Source organism: Thunnus thynnus, chromosome 7 (assembly GCF_963924715.1).
Source record: "Thunnus thynnus chromosome 7, fThuThy2.1, whole genome shotgun sequence".
NCBI lineage: Eukaryota > Metazoa > Chordata > Actinopteri > Scombriformes > Scombridae > Thunnus > Thunnus thynnus.
Window position 1 is genome coordinate 30,752,587 of NC_089523.1, and position 17,453 is coordinate 30,770,039.

At 38.4% G+C, this 17,453-nt stretch overlaps 1 protein-coding gene across 2 annotated transcripts in view; it reads right to left on the reverse strand.

Annotated features, from left to right (window-relative positions):
- Window positions 1–10,863, reverse strand: part of si:zfos-464b6.2 (uncharacterized) — a 31,564-nt gene extending 20,701 nt beyond the window's left edge. The window contains exon 1 of one of the 2 annotated variants that reach the window (XM_067595494.1): window positions 10,684–10,863. The gene's annotated coding sequence lies outside the window, so the exon portion shown is untranslated. Of the gene's footprint in view, window positions 1–10,674 lie in introns of both variants that reach the window. The other variant, XM_067595495.1, reaches the window with a different exon arrangement.
- Window positions 10,864–17,453: the final 6,590 nt, after the last annotated feature.

Sequence of the window (17,453 nt, forward strand, 5' to 3'; positions counted from 1 at the left end):
GGGAGTCAGTTGGAGCATCTATCTGCCGTTGGTGGCATTTTAAGATACTTCCACATTGGCTTCAGCCTCAAGCTGTGGTAGTTACTGCTTTAGTCCCCACAAGATGAAAATGTTTCAACTTGAGCTAGAAATTTGTGCATATCTCATCTGCATCATAAATGTACAGATATGAAAGGAGAAAGGAGGGACTGGAGGAAAATAACTGAAAAAAACTTGAGTTGCTGGTGAGGTTGAGCAAATGACACAAGGTAAAAATGTGTTTCTTTTTCTGTCTGAACTGACCTTGGGAGAGCAGCAGCTCTCTAGTATCCAGAGTGTAGTATCTATCTAGTTTCTATCTACTGTTATCTACTATTTTCAGCACGTTCTGTAATTGCTGTGTCAGGCTCATGGCAGTATTCTGCAGGTAACGGCAAAGATTTGTGGGGCATATACTACTCATCGACTTTTCCTTTTTGGAACATGTTAGTATGACTTTTATCTGACCCTATGTATTTTACTGATTTTGGGTGTTGGACAGGTGACCTAAACATTCCATAATCTGCATGTCATTTTAGGTAATATGATATAGCCCTTCTTGGGGGAACCTTTTAAATACAAATAATGGGTCCATGATCAAGTTTGGAACTGTTCCAGATGTGGTATGTAATGATACATAATATGTTGTGAGGTAGCTGTCGATCACTTGATGGATGGCTCCCAATTGAATTAATGACCATGGAAAACCTATGTTATTCAAGTGATAAGATACAGATGTGTAACCCTATATAAGTTGTGCATCGACAGTGGTACGGTGCCCAGACCATCTTTGTACATGGAATGGACCCAATGACCATCGTCTAATAAACGTCTTCAAAATAAGAACTTCGCCAGCTCTTCCTTTGAACGATATCATCACACATCCTTCCTTTCAGAACATTACGTATAATTTTGACTATTTGCTGGGAGGTAATGCGCCCCAGCTCTTAGCAGAGGTTATTTGTACAGTCTCTTCCTGTTAAGATAATCGAAATTAGAATAGCAGAGACTTGGCATCAGTCGGTTTTAATCTGCAGAGGTCCAGGACTCTAAGCATTCACGAGAAGCACATTACATGTTCTGTAAGGATTGGATGATTTCACCATATACCCTTTGCTGACTGTGAGATGATACTGTGAGACATCTGTTTTGCAACATATCATTCTCTGCCTCCTCAGAGGAGGTGAACAGGGGGACAGCAGACTTGGTGACTCTCTTCAACCTCTTCCTCTGCCCCTTAGGCTGGATTCAGACCAACAGTGTTGAGACAAAAAGGCAGCCTGATAATTAATTTCTATGCTGAGACCACTACTTTGACACAGCGGGGGTCTAAACACAGAAGACTCTAGCAAAAAAACACTAATAAATTATAATATTTCAAAGTTCTAATTCCTGCCTTCAAGGATTTTAAGTAAACATGCATGGGGGAAATTTATTAGAAAGAAAACAGAAAAAAAATGAAAGTAGTTTCTTGTGTTACTATCTTTTTATCATAATTTTTATTCATCCTAATTGTTAGAGCCGTTTGTATCTAAAACTGTGGTAAGGTTACTCCCTGGTTGCCACAGTAGGTGGCGTGTTGAGCAGCAGCGTACGGAAATGTATATGTAGAGGAAGAGGCAATTACTCCTCAGGTGTGCTACTTACCGGGAGAAGCACACAGTTTTTTTTGACTGCCGTTTAGGGGCTAATCTTTAAGCCTTTTTATTGTTTTCATGCAAGTTATAGATATAAGTGTATGGATAGCAAATGCTTTAGTGGTGCACGGTGATAAATAAACACATCTGAAGCGCAAGTCCAAGGATGTTTGATTTAGTACATGGAGCCGCCGCATGACGACGCGTCAATTACATGTCCCGGTAACAGCCCCTCACTGTGGCTTAGGTTTTGTTTTTGTCGAAATCAAGTCAATACACTAATAATCAGAGAGAGAAGCAATTGTCTGGCATTAACATCTCTAAATGAGGTTTGAAGATTTGCTGAAAGTAATGTTTGCTGCTCTGACTCGGGAGGAGTCTGGCTGCAGGTCTCCTCTGTGGCTCCGCTCTCAGGGCAGCTCCACTGTCAGAACAGGGAATAGCATTTTTTTTTTTTACTCGCATTAAAAACCTTGAAAGAAGATATTAAACATGCCCACGGTTGTTTTCATGAGCCATATAGAGAGGTCAGAACATGACTGTGACTTGTTTGGTGTGGCAATTCATGTTTAGTTGTTTAAATAGTAGCTATATCAAAGAAATGTTAAAAACATAGTGTAATGTATTTTTGTTGTGAGTTGCTCTCTGTATTCCTCCAGTTACCATACTGCATCAATGTTAGCAGAGAGTAGTAAATAAAAATATATAAAGCATTGTGACTCATTAACGCTGACTGTCTTCTCTTCCACACTCAGTATCTTACACGCAGTATTTACCTATGTATGTGCATTATCCAAAACATCAAATAATCTGAATGTTTTGCTCCCTGCTAGTTGTGCTGTTAAAATAGCTTATGTCATGTTATCAATTTGTGTGAATCTAAATCACCTTAGCTACCGAATGTTATCCAGTCAGACTATCTATTACGCCAAGCCTAGTGTTAGCTCATTAAGTCAATTTCACATACACAATGCAAACTTTGCCATATATAGTATATATAAAGCTCGTTTTGGTAGATTTCTCATATATCAATAGATAGGCTATAGGCTATGGCTGGGGTCGGCAACCTATGGCATGTGTCCCCGCTGTGGCATGTGAGGCCATTAACACGGGCATGCGTTTTATATCAAATATAGCCTAATGGTGAACTAAATGAACAATTTGATTTAAAATAATACTGAAATAATTAATTAGTCTAAAAATACATCATTGTTTTTGATAGCAAGCGAGCGCACTTCATCATACTTCTCCTGATTTATAAGCACATAGTGGCACAATAAAGCAATATTTATTGATTGATTCAATCACTTTACATGGTATGTTCACTACATTTAAATAATTCATAGGACACTAAAATTATTGCAGAATTATTTAATATATCGATGGCCAAAGCGCAAAACCTCCTCTCTGCAGAATTTTCCAATTGGCGAATTTCACTTTCGATGATGAGAACAAGGAAGGCTGCTCATATTCAATCTGTCTGCAAGATAATCCCGCCCTACGTCGTGACAGAAAAGTCACACAACAAAACAAAAACACAACGCAGAGTCCCTGGATGTGTAGAGAGGCTACAGCACGAGTGTGTTACACAATCACTTTCATTTTTAGTGAAAAAGGAAGCAAATACACTGAATTTAAGGAATTTCCCACTTAAGGAGTTCTGACCCTAGTATACAACAATGTAGTAACTATTACATTTACTACATCTTTTTACCTGAAAACAAACTTAATTTTATTTTTAATTTAAATTTAATTATTAACTTAATTTAGAGCATTGTTTTGTAGAACCTCTTCCAACTTGCACCAAGTACAAGAGCTCCTATCTGCACTTTGCAAGGCATTAATATCTAGTCGGTATTGTTAACACATAATATAATAATATAGTCCAAAAACTGAATTATGTATTGGGTATCCTTAACAAATAGCATTCTGCAAGAAAACAACTTTTTTTTAGTTTTCTCAAAAAAGTGCATTTTTCAGATAGGAGGTTTTGCTCTTCAGCCATCGATATATCATTGATAAAATCACACTAAACAGCTGTGACAGCTGATAGTTCTGTAGCTTTCGTATTCTGGAGGTCTAACGAATGTATTTCCTTCCTCATAAAGCTTGCAGTCTTCTTCTCTGCCTTTGTTGGCACCTTACAGCCAGCTGTAGATCAGTGGAATAGTTTGAAAGTCATCAGTGTGTACAGTTCATGTGCATCCACAAAACCAGACACCACTAATTTAAAAAACTGCTCTGTATTACTACCAGAAGTTAGAAACTCCACACGTACCTTTAGTGTGAACATGCTTTCGGGAAAGTAGAAGATGTTGCACTACCTGCAGGTGCAACAAAGCCTAGTGTTGACATAGTGGATGTGGTGCGCCACCCATGGCGTGACATTTGAAAGTTAAATTAACAATATGTAAACAAAATTCTGGAAAAGGTCAGAAAAGCTCCGGTTCTGGTTTCTGTGCTGCTGTTTATCTGTTTATTGTGTTTCACAACTTCTTGACAGTCTTTCTCTAAAAAAAAAACAACTGATTTTAGACCTGGCAGGATATTTTGGCTTTAAACAAAGCCTTGACTACAACATCGATTTAAGAACTCGAACACAGTCCTGATGAAGACATGACTGTAAAAATAATGAGTAAATAATAAATAAGTAATTATTAGGATGTCTTCCCTGAAGGCTAAACTTTCATTGTTGCTCATAAAGTCAGAAATATTTATCGTTATAGACAAATACATAATATTTGAAACTAAGTTTTCAGGGACTTTAAGTAAATTCTGTCATTCAATTTCACAGTTTCTCTCTGTAAATTGCATCTGAGGCATTAATTAGTTAACAGTGAGCTGAGTGGTAAAAACTGTACTTTCAATACAAACACTCCTGGGTTACTTTCAGGGAGTGCAACACTGCTGACTAATCATTACAGATATGTAGGTGATGGTGGAGGGTGGAGGACCACACATGATAGTAAATATATTTCTAATATCGCAATACCAAGAGTAAACATTGATTACATGCCGGAACTGCAGATTCTATGAGTACTGGTGGAGCTCTCAAAGGGTTATCGAAATGGGTGTTTTAAATTTGATACATCCATTTCGATAACCCGCCCAGTATGATATAAAGTGTTTATCTATTTACACATCTAGCAGACACAAAGCAACATTTGCAGAACTGCGGCTTACGGTCGGCACAGTCCGTACGGGGTGTTGCCTTTCATGCTCCGGAAACACACTCCGCTACCTTGCATTATCCCAGGTTTTTGTTCAAGACTATTGATCAATTGGTACATCCAGAATCGCCAAATGTTCTTGCTGAATGCGATGCTTTTTTTTAAACCTAATTCACAGAGAAAGTGGAGTCTATCAGGGTCAATGTTATGCCTTGTATGACGTTCACTGATGTGAATCCCCCATAACAAGACACCCTGAGCCACTTCATCCCGATTTCTCTTACTGAAATGTTTAATATAGTATCTGACATGAAAGTGTGCTCTTGTCCATTGGATGTAACGCCAACAAAGTTCTTAATTAATATAATTGAAACATCCCTGGTTGCTCTCAATTTTTATCCTGTTTTATGGGTTTTCCTATTTTTAATTATAGTCAGGTTGGCTTTTTAATGTTGTTTGTTTAGCACTTCTTTCTTTCTTTCTTTTTATTCTTTCATTGCTGTGTGTTTTTATGTAATTCTATGTGAAGCACTGAAAGGTGCTACATAAATAAAGATTTCATTATTATTGAGAGGAGAGAAAGATTAAAAACTTTCTCAGGCAAAGTGCTGAAGAGGGAAGTGTGCACACCACACACAGGAAGTCTGTGTCCACTGTGTGAAAAGTGTTAAGATGAACTCGTCGATGATATGTAAAGTGCCAGAGCAAATATGGTTTTGAGGTCAAACTGTTGTTTACACAGACGACTGCAGCTGACATGTGACAACCCCCCTTCCTTCAACATCTATTTCACATGTACAAATGAATCCACAAATGTTTCCATATCACTTTACACGTATTTTTGTGGTACAACTATTGACATTTGCAAAAACTATATAATTTTATGTGATATTAAAATAAGTATTTACAGAGTAAGTTATGCATATTTGCAAATTGCTCTCTGCAAACAGACGGGAAGCGATCCAGAAATGTGCAAAACCATCCAGAAATGTGTAAATGATTAAGCTTGCTAATACCTTTTAGCTGGGCCAGCTACCTCACAACAGACAAATCTCTCCCCAGAGTGCTACGGATTAGTAGGGCAAGTATTTTTTTCCTGCTTTGACCTCCCTATCATTACAGTACATTTTCAAATCCAGGCTATAGTTAACATTTGGGTGTCTTATTGGATAAGTTAATCAAAGCCATCTAAAGAGGTTAACATTTTCATCTAAAGTTAACTGTAATTCATTGTCTGGTCACCGTGTAAGAAGTTAGAAATATGTGTAATTGTGACTAAAATTCAGTGTCCTGGGTGACAAATATTAAAAGCTTCTTCACGGTGTAATGCACTGCAATAAGTGTTACCATTCAAAAGCATATTTTCTTTGGTTATTCATTTAGTTAGTGTGACTAGCTCAGGGAGAGGTTCACTCATTGCTATACTTGTAGTCAGTTTGTGGCGTTGTTTTGAATTGCTCTGGACAGACTCGCCAAAAATTGAACTTCATGTCCACTGGTTTCACAGCAGTGACCTATGAGTGTGCTTCCTCCATGTATTCCTCAGAAACAAGAAACACTCAACCACTTCTACAAACTTGTCAAATTTGGCTTCCAGTCCTCGTCAGCTACACATCCTGTCACAAAAAATTGGTCAGATAATGCTTTTAACACACTAAATCTATCTTTAAACATCAGGTCTTTGGCAGGAAAAACATTCTTAATCAATGATTTTATTGTCAAACACAATCTTGATTTTATGTTTTTTTTTAAATTGAACCTTGGTTAAACCGCCGAGGAGGTGGAGTTGCCATTTTGTTTAATTATTCCCTCCAATGCAAGCAGATATCTTATTGAAATTTTGCTTCTTTTGAATATGTGGCTCTTCAGCTGAATTCCTCCTCTTGAGCTATATTCCTAAATATTTACAGGTCACCTAAATACTGTGCAATATTTTCTGATGACTTTAATGAATTGCTGTCTATAATCTGTATTGTCTTTGACTGTGTAGTTATTGTCGGTGATTTTAACATCCACGTTGACAACCCAACAGGACAACGGGACTGTTTACTTTAAGACTGTTGTCTCTGTGCACACAAATGATCATACAGAGGTAACCGCCAATTAAATAAATAACCTCGTCTTGCCTCAAGGACTTTCCCGCGACACAGTGTTCATAAGCTTAAGTAAAGTTGTGGTGCAATACTGAGCAAACTTTGAAATTTGAAGTTCAGTTCTTACTGTACACAGGTGCTGAGTTACAAACATGGGAGTGAATGGGTCTCCATTGACATTAATGCATTATATAATTCATACACTATACATCTCATCTTAATGGGTCATTTTAATGAGCTTAAGTAGAGTTGATTAGTGTGCAATAGTGAGTATTTTGAAATTTGAATGGACTTTCATGTTTAAGCCTTTTATGACCAAGTGTTTCCTCTCACATGTCTGTCAGGAGCTGTAGGGGAATATTTGTTTGTCCGGATGCTGATGGTTCTCAGCAATGAGCTGAAATTTTACAGATGAAGTTATGTAAAACTGTGATGAGGTTCATAATATCAGTACACGAGATGGCTGGTAGAGGTACAACCTGCGTAGCTCATTCTTTTTAATTTGCACATAACACCATTTGGGGTTGGTTTCTCAATGATAGACTTTGACTATAGAGCAAACTAATAGTCACACTTAAGAGAGACGTCTAAATTCATCATTTGCACAAAGCCGTCTTGTTCTTGACTATTTCAAGTAGGAGTAATTTGCCATGGATTTCTGTGTAAATTAAGACCTATCTCAAACTAAATAACAAGGCTGATTGCATGACTATGTCAAACCACTCAGAGCTGAGCTGCTGTGACTTCGTACTGTGGCAGACCTCAGACCCCATTTCCGGGTTACTGCGCTCTCTTACTGCACACTCTTTTCCTCCTCATTGCTTACCTCACAACAATGTTAGCAAACTATGAGCCATGATGTCCTGGTTTTTTGTCATGTGGTGCCACTGGTCAGAGGTTATCACTGATTGTTACCACAGAAACAGTGGGCAGGTGTCACTGATTGTCACCATGGAGACATGGGTTTTAGTTCTGAGTTAGCCTTGGGGTAGGGTGGCTAACTTTTTAGGCTTAAAAAGTATTCATTTTTGAGAAAGTGTCTAACTGACATTAGACTGATCTAAGAGCGAAATCAAGACTGGTCTAACACAAGTAGAACAAGTAACTTTGGAGTGTTAATGGAAAAAAGTATATCAACAGATTAATTGATAATGAAAATAAATCTTAGTTGTGGACTTTCCTCCCAAAGTTGTAACAATTCATGGGCATTAGCTCCTGCCACGAGTCCTTTGGTTGAAGATATCCCAGCAACCCTTTGTAGAAGGGTTAGTCTCGCCTTCACCTCATTTTTACCTGCCTAGCCCCGCATAGTCACTTTTACCTAGCTGCTCACGGCCACTTATGTCACTTCCCTTTTTTTCGTTAGTACGTTGCTTTCCACATAAGGGAAACGCCAACAGCACAATCAGATCCCATTCAATTGCCATCTGAGCGTTTTATAAATACCCATTGAATACACACACAGAGAGAAGTGTGTGGCAGAGTGCTATAGTCCCTGGTGATCAGCTGGCAGACAGGGAGTTCGGTCTTTCTGTTCGAGGTGCAGGCAACCCCAGCTTTTGAACTACCCAGATCCGTGGGAGACAGTAGATTGTACTCGAAGCCACGTCTCTGTTTAATGTCTTTACACTTATCTGTGTGTTGACCTGTATAGAGTAGGTGGTCTTGGGGGGAGTCCAGGTTAAGGTGGGATTAGCCTTACCCTCCAGTTGGGCAGGTCACACCTTCGACTTCTCTGACAGAAATGGGATACGTCCACTGGGATATCCAACACCAGGACCCATAGCACAAGCTGCTGTCCATGCATACCATCTTTTGTCAAAAATGTTGACTATGTCTCCTGCCGTACCTCATCATAATTAATGATGTCTTATTAACAACCAGTGTCATGACAAAATAAGGCATTCCATTTTTTTCCTTCGTAATATATTGTGTATGTCAAAGTGTATGGAAATGTATCTATAATTTTAGAAATTTATAGCCAGAGAAATCCATATTTTTGTACAAGGTTTTCTTTGTGGGTACAGATAAAGGTTAGCCAAGAACTAATTCAGATACAGCCAATATTTGAACCAAATAGCTACAAAATGATCTCCATCTGATCTGGAGCTGACTGGGTGCCAGCCCAGATACGAAAGGACGCCGGCCCGGATCCATTTTACTGATCTGGGCCAGAGCCTCCATAGGTTCTGGGCCGGATCCAGTACAGAAATTATCCAGATCTGGTCCACCTTTGGGCCAAATGACTTTGGGCCCTTCAACCGTCCTGTCAACTAACTCATTAAAAACAAACTTATCAGAAAAATGAGCACTTGGACATAATCAGCGTGATAAGAACTACCTAAAATGACAGAAACCATCTTTGGGAAAATTTGGGACATGTACTTTGATTTTTTTTTAGTTTGGTTCATGTCCCATCCACTAACATGGAGAGGGGGTGAGATTTATGACCCATACTGCAGCCAGCCACCAGGGAGCAGTCAACATGTTTTGGCTTCACTTTTTAGGAGCTGTCATGACGTACACAATTAGAAAAAAAATAGAGCTAGACATTTACTAACTGTGATGGAAATTTACTGAGCTGCTGAAGTTGTGCACTGAGAAGTTTAGTATCTGTTCATGACGCTCATGACAACATGTTTTCAATTCTACTTCTTCAAGCCTAGCCAAAAGAGAAGAGTGTCCTTGCAACGGAATATTGATGTGGCGAGACAGTCCTGAGGCAGCGAGATTAGGGGGTTGGAAGAACATTCTGTATGTTTCATTCAAATGTACACTTTGCTTCCTGGATCCGGAATAAATGAAGACAATGGCCAGAGAGTTTTCTTTTTATACATAACTGGTGTGGTTGGTTGAGGTGAAGCTAATTTGAACTATTTATTATTTTTTAACTATATAATAATAATAATAATAATAAATATTATGTGATTTTTTAATATAAACACTTAATTTGAATTAGTAATTAGTAACTGTAACTCAAATAAACGTCCCTCTGATGTGTGGTGGAAAAAGAAGTATAAAGGGAACAGAAATATTCAAATACCCAAAATTTAACGCCTGGTTGTACTCCCTGATCTTATCTCATGCATCTGTGCACATTAGGGGTACTGCCCTACGTCAGATTTTTGTTTTTTCTGAAACTTTTTATAGAGGATTATTTTGTGGGAGCAGCAAGTCTGTTTTTAAGTATATTCCAAGTATCATACACCAAATTACAAAATACAGAATTGTATTTCTGGCAGTATGGAGAAGGCTTTGAAACACCATTTATACCTTCATGTTGGGCAATTACATTTACAGATAGTATAACTGAACAGTTAATTAGTTACATAAAACATGAAAATAACTTTTCTACCCTTATCTTAAGACAGAACTGACTTATGCTGCGTCCTTATCTCAGTGTGCACAATTTCTGTACTTGTGAAACAATAAACACATACGGAGGTGCGTCCAACCCATATTTCAGACTTTCATGTTTTCATCTGATGGGATTTTAAGAATGTACTTGTCACATCCCTTGTTCGTTTTTGTTGTTGGGCGTTTGATATCCTTGCAGCACATGCAGACACACATTAAGTTAGAACCTACAGTAATACTACACCATATATAATATTGAGTTTACACTGGGAAAAGCCTTGTTTATGTAACTGATAGTCAGCATGCTCAGCTCTGTGGTCTGTTTTTATCTTATTCATTGCCACATAAACTGTTAGTATAACATCACAGCATATAACAACACAGAAAAAAGGAACTTACTTAACTTACTTTCCTCATGCAGGCAAACATGTTAAAATCCCATGTCTGGAAAAGTCCACTTTGGATGTTAAAAGCTGAATTACCCACTAAAAGCAGGAGGCTTTCAGGAAGCAGGCACGTAGCCTTTTGTAGACAAAGCTGATGTGTCTCTGTCTGCACTGTGAACAACTGTGGGCAGTGGAACTCACACTTGTCATCAACTGGCTGCTGGAGGAGGAGTAGGATGCACATTAGAACTATACTATCAAAGTGAAATTGAAACTGTAAATGAGAAAACTGCATGTTCTTTGTTGGCAACATCACGGTTAAAACGGTTTAACATTTACATAACGTTTAACATTCAAAAGTAGGTAGTAGTAGTGTTGCAACTTGTATTGAGATTTTTCAGAGTTTATAGCAGACATTTTCAGTTGATACAGAACAGCTATATGAGATTAAAATACGTTTTTTATTTTTATTTTTTTTATCAACATTGTTTTTCACTTCTGCTTTATTTGGATTTGGGTGTTAAACGGCAAGTGTGCAAACATGAGCAGAGTGAGAACAAAAACTCTGCCGGGTACTTTAAACAATGACTGGCCCGCTAAAACCCATCAGTTCTGAAGACACACCACAACAAAAGCCAGAATCAAGCCACAAGAATAATGTAAGAAAACAGATATTAAATGAACTATAATTATTTGTAGACCAATATGTGGATTAGGCACAAAAACCACTTGGGTAGGGTTAGGAAAAGATCACGGTTTTGGTTAAAATGATTGCTTGAAACATAGTTTATACCTCCTTAATATGATTAATATAATATAAATATTTTTATTATTTTTTACCCATTACACATACTTTTTGCGGGTTACCCAAACCCTGGTGCAGGACTCCAATGTCAGCGGTGATAGGAAAACAGCCTGAATATTTTCTCTACACACATACATGTGAGTGCGACAGATTGTGTTGTGTGCGCGTATGTGTGTGTGCGCATGTACGTCATGGACATCCTTTGTCCTGCTCTGTACATCAACATCCTGCATGTCTGCAGGATGAGAAAGCGTGCCTGTTTCTCATTGAAGGACAGGAGGAAGACTTCAGGATCACATGTCACCTTTACAGACAAGCAGGGGTCATGCGCTCTGACAATAACGGATGCTTTCATTAGTAAACAAAATCATGGTCCAGTGGAAAGGTGTGTGAGATGCAGGCATGGCCAGTAACAAGATTCAAACAGCTTGGTGTGCTGTATATTATTATTTTACTGCCAATAAATGTGGTTAACTATATAACTGCTACACTACTATCATCGCATTTATCATTGCTATAGTGCCCTGCAGTATAGCGGCCTGAGAGGTGCGCAACACACAGTCCTGGAAAACTCAAAATACTCAAAACACACTTGGTACATTTAGGGGTTCGGACACGGATATACCCAGACAACTCAAACACTCAAACTTCCCAGCACAGCGCCGGAAAATCTCTCAGCATTGCACTACTGCAAAAAAAAAAAAAAGTATCTCCTAGGCACTAATCTTACCATGCTTTTTAATGTTTTACTCACTACTTTCATTTTTATTTTAATATTTTTATGAATAATATTAAAATTATTACCCAATCTGTCAGTTGGGGTCTTGGAGGCCCTGAAGCCCCTTGTTTAGGGCTTGGGGGTCAATGGAAGAGGCCTGTAAAAGTCCAGCCATAAATTTAAAATGATCAGAAACTTGTGATTTGTGACTTTTGGCAGATAGCACTTCGATCAGACGTATTTCTTATATAAATATAGTGTAAAAAAGGCAAGGCAAGGCAAGTTTATTTGTATAGCACATTTCAACAACAAGGCAATTCAAAGTACTTTACATAGAGGGTAAAAGGCATCAAAACAGAATATAAAAGCAACACAATTAAAAAGACATAAAACAATTAAAAAGTGTTAAATTTGGAGATAAAAATAAGCTAAAAGGGAATAAGACAGATAAAACAAGAGAATAAAAGTTACAGTGCAGTGTAAAATATCAACCCTCAAATCTGGTTTAATAAAAGGCAGCAAACAGAAAAGTCTTCAGCTGTGTTAAAAGAACTGAGAGTTGCAGCAGACCTGCAGTTTTCTGGGAGTTTGTTCCAGATATGTGGAGCATAAAAACTGAACGCTGCTTCTCCATGTTTAGTTTTTTACTCTGGGGACAGAAAGCAGACCTGTCCCAGACCACCTGAGAGGTCTGGATGGTTCATAATGTAGCAGCAGATCAGAAAGACTTTGATTTTTTGTAACTTTGAAGGTTATTGATTTGATTTGACTAATTTGGACAGCCGAAGACTATTATTCACATAAATGATCAGATGCATTTTTGCACAGGAGGAGGACTGTGGATTTTGTCCACCATCATCTGTACCCTGTACCGCAGTCGAAGGACTTCTGTCACGGGCATGATGATGTCTTCAGACCCGGGCTGTTTTCAGACAGTGCAAGAAGGAGATAAACATCACTTCCTGTAACTATAGCTTTTCACTGTTATCTAATGTTGCATGAAGGAGTTAAATATCATTTCCTGAGTTCACTATATGGTGCAAGAAAACACCCGTTAAGTGAACATCATGTCGCTGTATATCAACTGTAGAGCACACCTTGAAAATTTCATGTGAATCAGATGATGTTTGTCATATAAGACTGAGTTGCTCACACCTGTGTCATCAAAACTGTACAAGTTTTGAGCCCGGTCACTTGAATTTCAATTAGTAAATTGAAAAGTCTTGATGAATTTGTGTGTAAAACAAATTCATTTCCTATTTTTCATCATCTATTTTTTGAAAAGTAAACACTTTTAACCCACATGATCTGGTCAAAGTTTGGTTGAAATGCGTACTGTCACTGGGCTCTACAGTGTGAGTATTTCATTCGCATTTGCCCCTAAAAATAGATATGAGTGAAGGGGAGAAATAATTTGCAGCTGCAGCATGACCGGAAAGAAGCACAACCAGTTAGCCTCCGCTGGGCTCTCAGCTAGCTGTTGGTTGTTTGGATCCAACCGGACCACTGAGCCCTGGTTTGTTATTCAGTTTAAAGTGGGAAGAAGCAGCGGGTCTGTCGGCCAGCTGAGTGAAGTGAAAACTGCAGAGGAAACAGTGGTACCATCAGGGTGAAACAGTCCGTAGAGGAGCTGCTGTGTTCAGCTGCACAGATAGGAAATCCCTCGACTGACAGGATGTACCACTCTGTTTGGAAAAATATTTTACTTTCCTCTTTTTGGTTTATAACAGCGGTTGGCAACCAGCATATTAGGTGCATTACTGCCACCCTCTGCTTCAGACTGTCAACCAATGATTAAATCCTACATGTTAATCCTGTCTGTCTAATAAACTAAAAGAAAAACTGCTGCTCCATCCTCTTGGCAGGTCCATTAAAGTTTTAATGCTGTGCTCTGGAACTCCAGTCTTCCTGCGTTTTTCCCTCATGTAGGCTATAGTCTTTCTTGATCATCAGTACAATATATGATTGCATGTGTAATAGTCTCCTCAGCCAAGTGGGGAAAAATATGTGCATATATCAACATCAGCAATTGGCAAAAATGACAGTCAAAAAGTAATCATGTTAAATAATCGTGATCTCAATATTGAACAAGATAATCGTGATTATAAGAGTTTAAATATGTATGTGATAAATTGTAAATATGTATGTAATGAATTGTTTTCTTTAATTAACTGTTACTTGAACATTTTTCAGTGTGCTCCTAAAGTTATATGTGTGCTCCTAATTTTTCATTTAGGAGCACATGTACTCCTTGAAAAAAAAGTAAGCATTGAACACTGCTGTCAGATATGTAGAAACACTAAGTAACTGGGGTGTGGCACAGTCCAAGGGCTTCTGTCACAGGCATGTAGATGTTTTCAGACCTGGGCTGACAGGTCTGACTTTACTCTACCCCCCCCCCCCTTCTTTCCTCCTTCTCTCTCTCAGTTGGAGAGGAGGATTTTAATAGTGTTCTTGTGAAATATCGTCATAAATCCCAGGACTTTGGCCAAATCTTACATTAAAAATAATATTTTTGTAGGAAAATTCGTCGCAAATCCATTGACTTATAGTTTAGACATCAGAACCATTTGTTTGGCACAAAGTCCATGCCTAGAGATTGCCTCCCCATTGGTTTACATTGTAAGATGCGATGTGTGTTCAGCACAGTGTGATAAGTCATGTATTCAAGTTTGAAGCCGATACCATTAACGCCCTCGGAGGAGATAGCGTTTGTTCGGGGTCCAAAATTGGGGAAAAGTCGTACTTTCATGTGTGTATTGCGGACTTCCTGTTGGATTTAGGTCAGGGGTGACAGCATATGATTTGTGGGTCTTGATGAGATGAATAATTAGGACCTGAGCCCCAAAGGGGCGAAGACCCTCTTGTATCTGTTCTGTTTCTTTCTTTCTTTCTTCTTTCTTTATTATCTCGCCACTTCAGACCTAAATTTGACCCCCTAAACATGTTCAAAAACTCACCAAATTTGGCAGGCACATCAGGTCCGGTAAAAAATTTGATACGATGTAAAAATTATCCCCCAAAGTGCCAAAATGTGCTCTATAGCGCCACCTATGTCACTAAAATGGCCGCCACGGCCCGTAGGAATATCGTAGAGAGATCAAACCAAAACTCAATTATTCGTCTCATTAAGACCTACAAATCATGATGTAAATCCAACAGGAAGTTCACAATACACCAATCAAAGTATGGCTTTGTGCCAATTTTGGACCCCGAACAAACGCTATCTCCTCCTAGGGCGTTAATGGTATCGGCTTCAAACTTGAATACATGACTTATCACACTGTGCTGAACACACATCGCACCTTACAATGTAAACCAATGGGGAGGCAACCTATGGGCATGGACTTTGTGCCAAACTGAGGCCTCTGACGTCTTAACTATAAGTCAGACTACTTTCAAACCTGTATCAATGGATTTGCGACGAATTTTCCTACATTTTCTACAAATTCCTACTAAAATGTGATTTTTAATGTAAGATTTGGCCAAAGTCATGGGATTTATGAGGATATTTCACAAGAAGAGTACTCTGAAATCCTTCTCTCCAGCTGAGAGCGAGAGGGAGGGAAGAAAGTGGGGGGATGGGTGTTACGGTTAAACGGAGGTAATTTTTGAAGGATACAGCAGAAAGGTCTATATACATATAGTACATTATATACAAACTTTGTATGAAGTTTGGTGCTATTGTCATTTATTTTACAATAATTATGAGTCTTATATGTATAATTCAGTAGTGGGGATGACCTATGAGGGGAAGGGAAAAAATTTATTAGGGCCCAAGCACCTAGTGGTTCGCTCACACTCCATTCAAATATATTTTTTCTGTGTCCAGCTGCAGTTACTTATTGTCTCTACACACCTGACAGTACACATTTCAACTTTGACCAGGTCATGTGGGTTAAAAGTCTTCACTTTTCTAAAAATAGACTTGATGAAAATTAGGAAGTTAATTTCTTTTACACACAAAAGTTTTCACAAGAGTTTTCAATTTACTAACTGAAATTCAAGTGAATGGGCCCAAAACTTCCTGTCATTCTCACACTGTTGAAATTTGATGTTTTACCATGACAGAGGAAATTGCTGTCAGCCCAGGTCTGGAGACATCTACATGCCCGTGACAGAAGCCCTTGGACTGCATCGCACCCCGACGTGCGCAAGAGTGCGAAGGCCCGTTCAACGCTGCTTGCAGCTTTAATTTGTGTTAGCTTGTGGTAATGTGATTAAACACAAAATATAAGGAATATACATAATATGAGCAAATATAAATGCAAGTTCTTAAAACTACATTTTGACACAGGGTCTCCCTACAGTATAAGACCACAAAATTAACTAATAATGCAAGATCCAAATTAGTTGATATTGTACTTTAGTGGTGAAAATTCAACAAATTTGCAAGTAATCAAATTACCTAAACCATTTGATATGTACAGTAGTGAACCTGCTTCTTTTTGGGGGCCCTTTGGGGTCCGGGGGCTCGGGGCAGGTGCCTGCTTTGCCTGGTCTTTAGCATTACTTATAATGATGTAATAACAACAACAAGCTTAAATGAATCCTGTATTGTTCTTATTTTGGTTTAATAGATTATGTTACAAGTTTTTATACAGTAGATTGATTTGCTATGCCAGGAAAAGGTGCTCAATGGTGCATGCATGGTCAAGGGCCACATGCTGGATGCCTATTCACTCTCCAAGTGCAAACAAATTAATTATCTTGGCAGTTAGCGCTATACGCTGGCCTTTACAGCATTATACATCTCTATTATACTAGAAAGACCTCTCAGAGCACTGACTTGTGTGTATATGTGCATTTGTTTGCCTTTCCCTCTTTGTCATGACCACTCTGCCTCACCCTACATTGTACTGCTGAAACACCTCACGCCAAACCCTTCCACCCCTGCATCCATCAAGATTAGACAGTGGGGACATGATTAACCTTAACGTTTCAGTGGAAGCTAAAGCAGATGGATGATGGATCTAATGAATTAAGTCTGTATTAACCACAAACCACAAACAGTCTTTTGCTCTTTTAGTCACTGTGATACAGGATATTGTTGTTATATTTGCACTTCCTTTTAGCCCTCTCTATGAATGATTTATGAACTTAAATTCATTCATTCTGAATTTTACTTAATTTTATGCCCATAGATTTATCAGCAAATGTATTAAGTCTAGAATATTCACAATTAAGTAGCAAAAAGAGTGTTCACCTTCATCTTGAACTTTTAAAGAGTGTGTAAATACTATTCACCTTTACAGAAATAAAAGTTTAG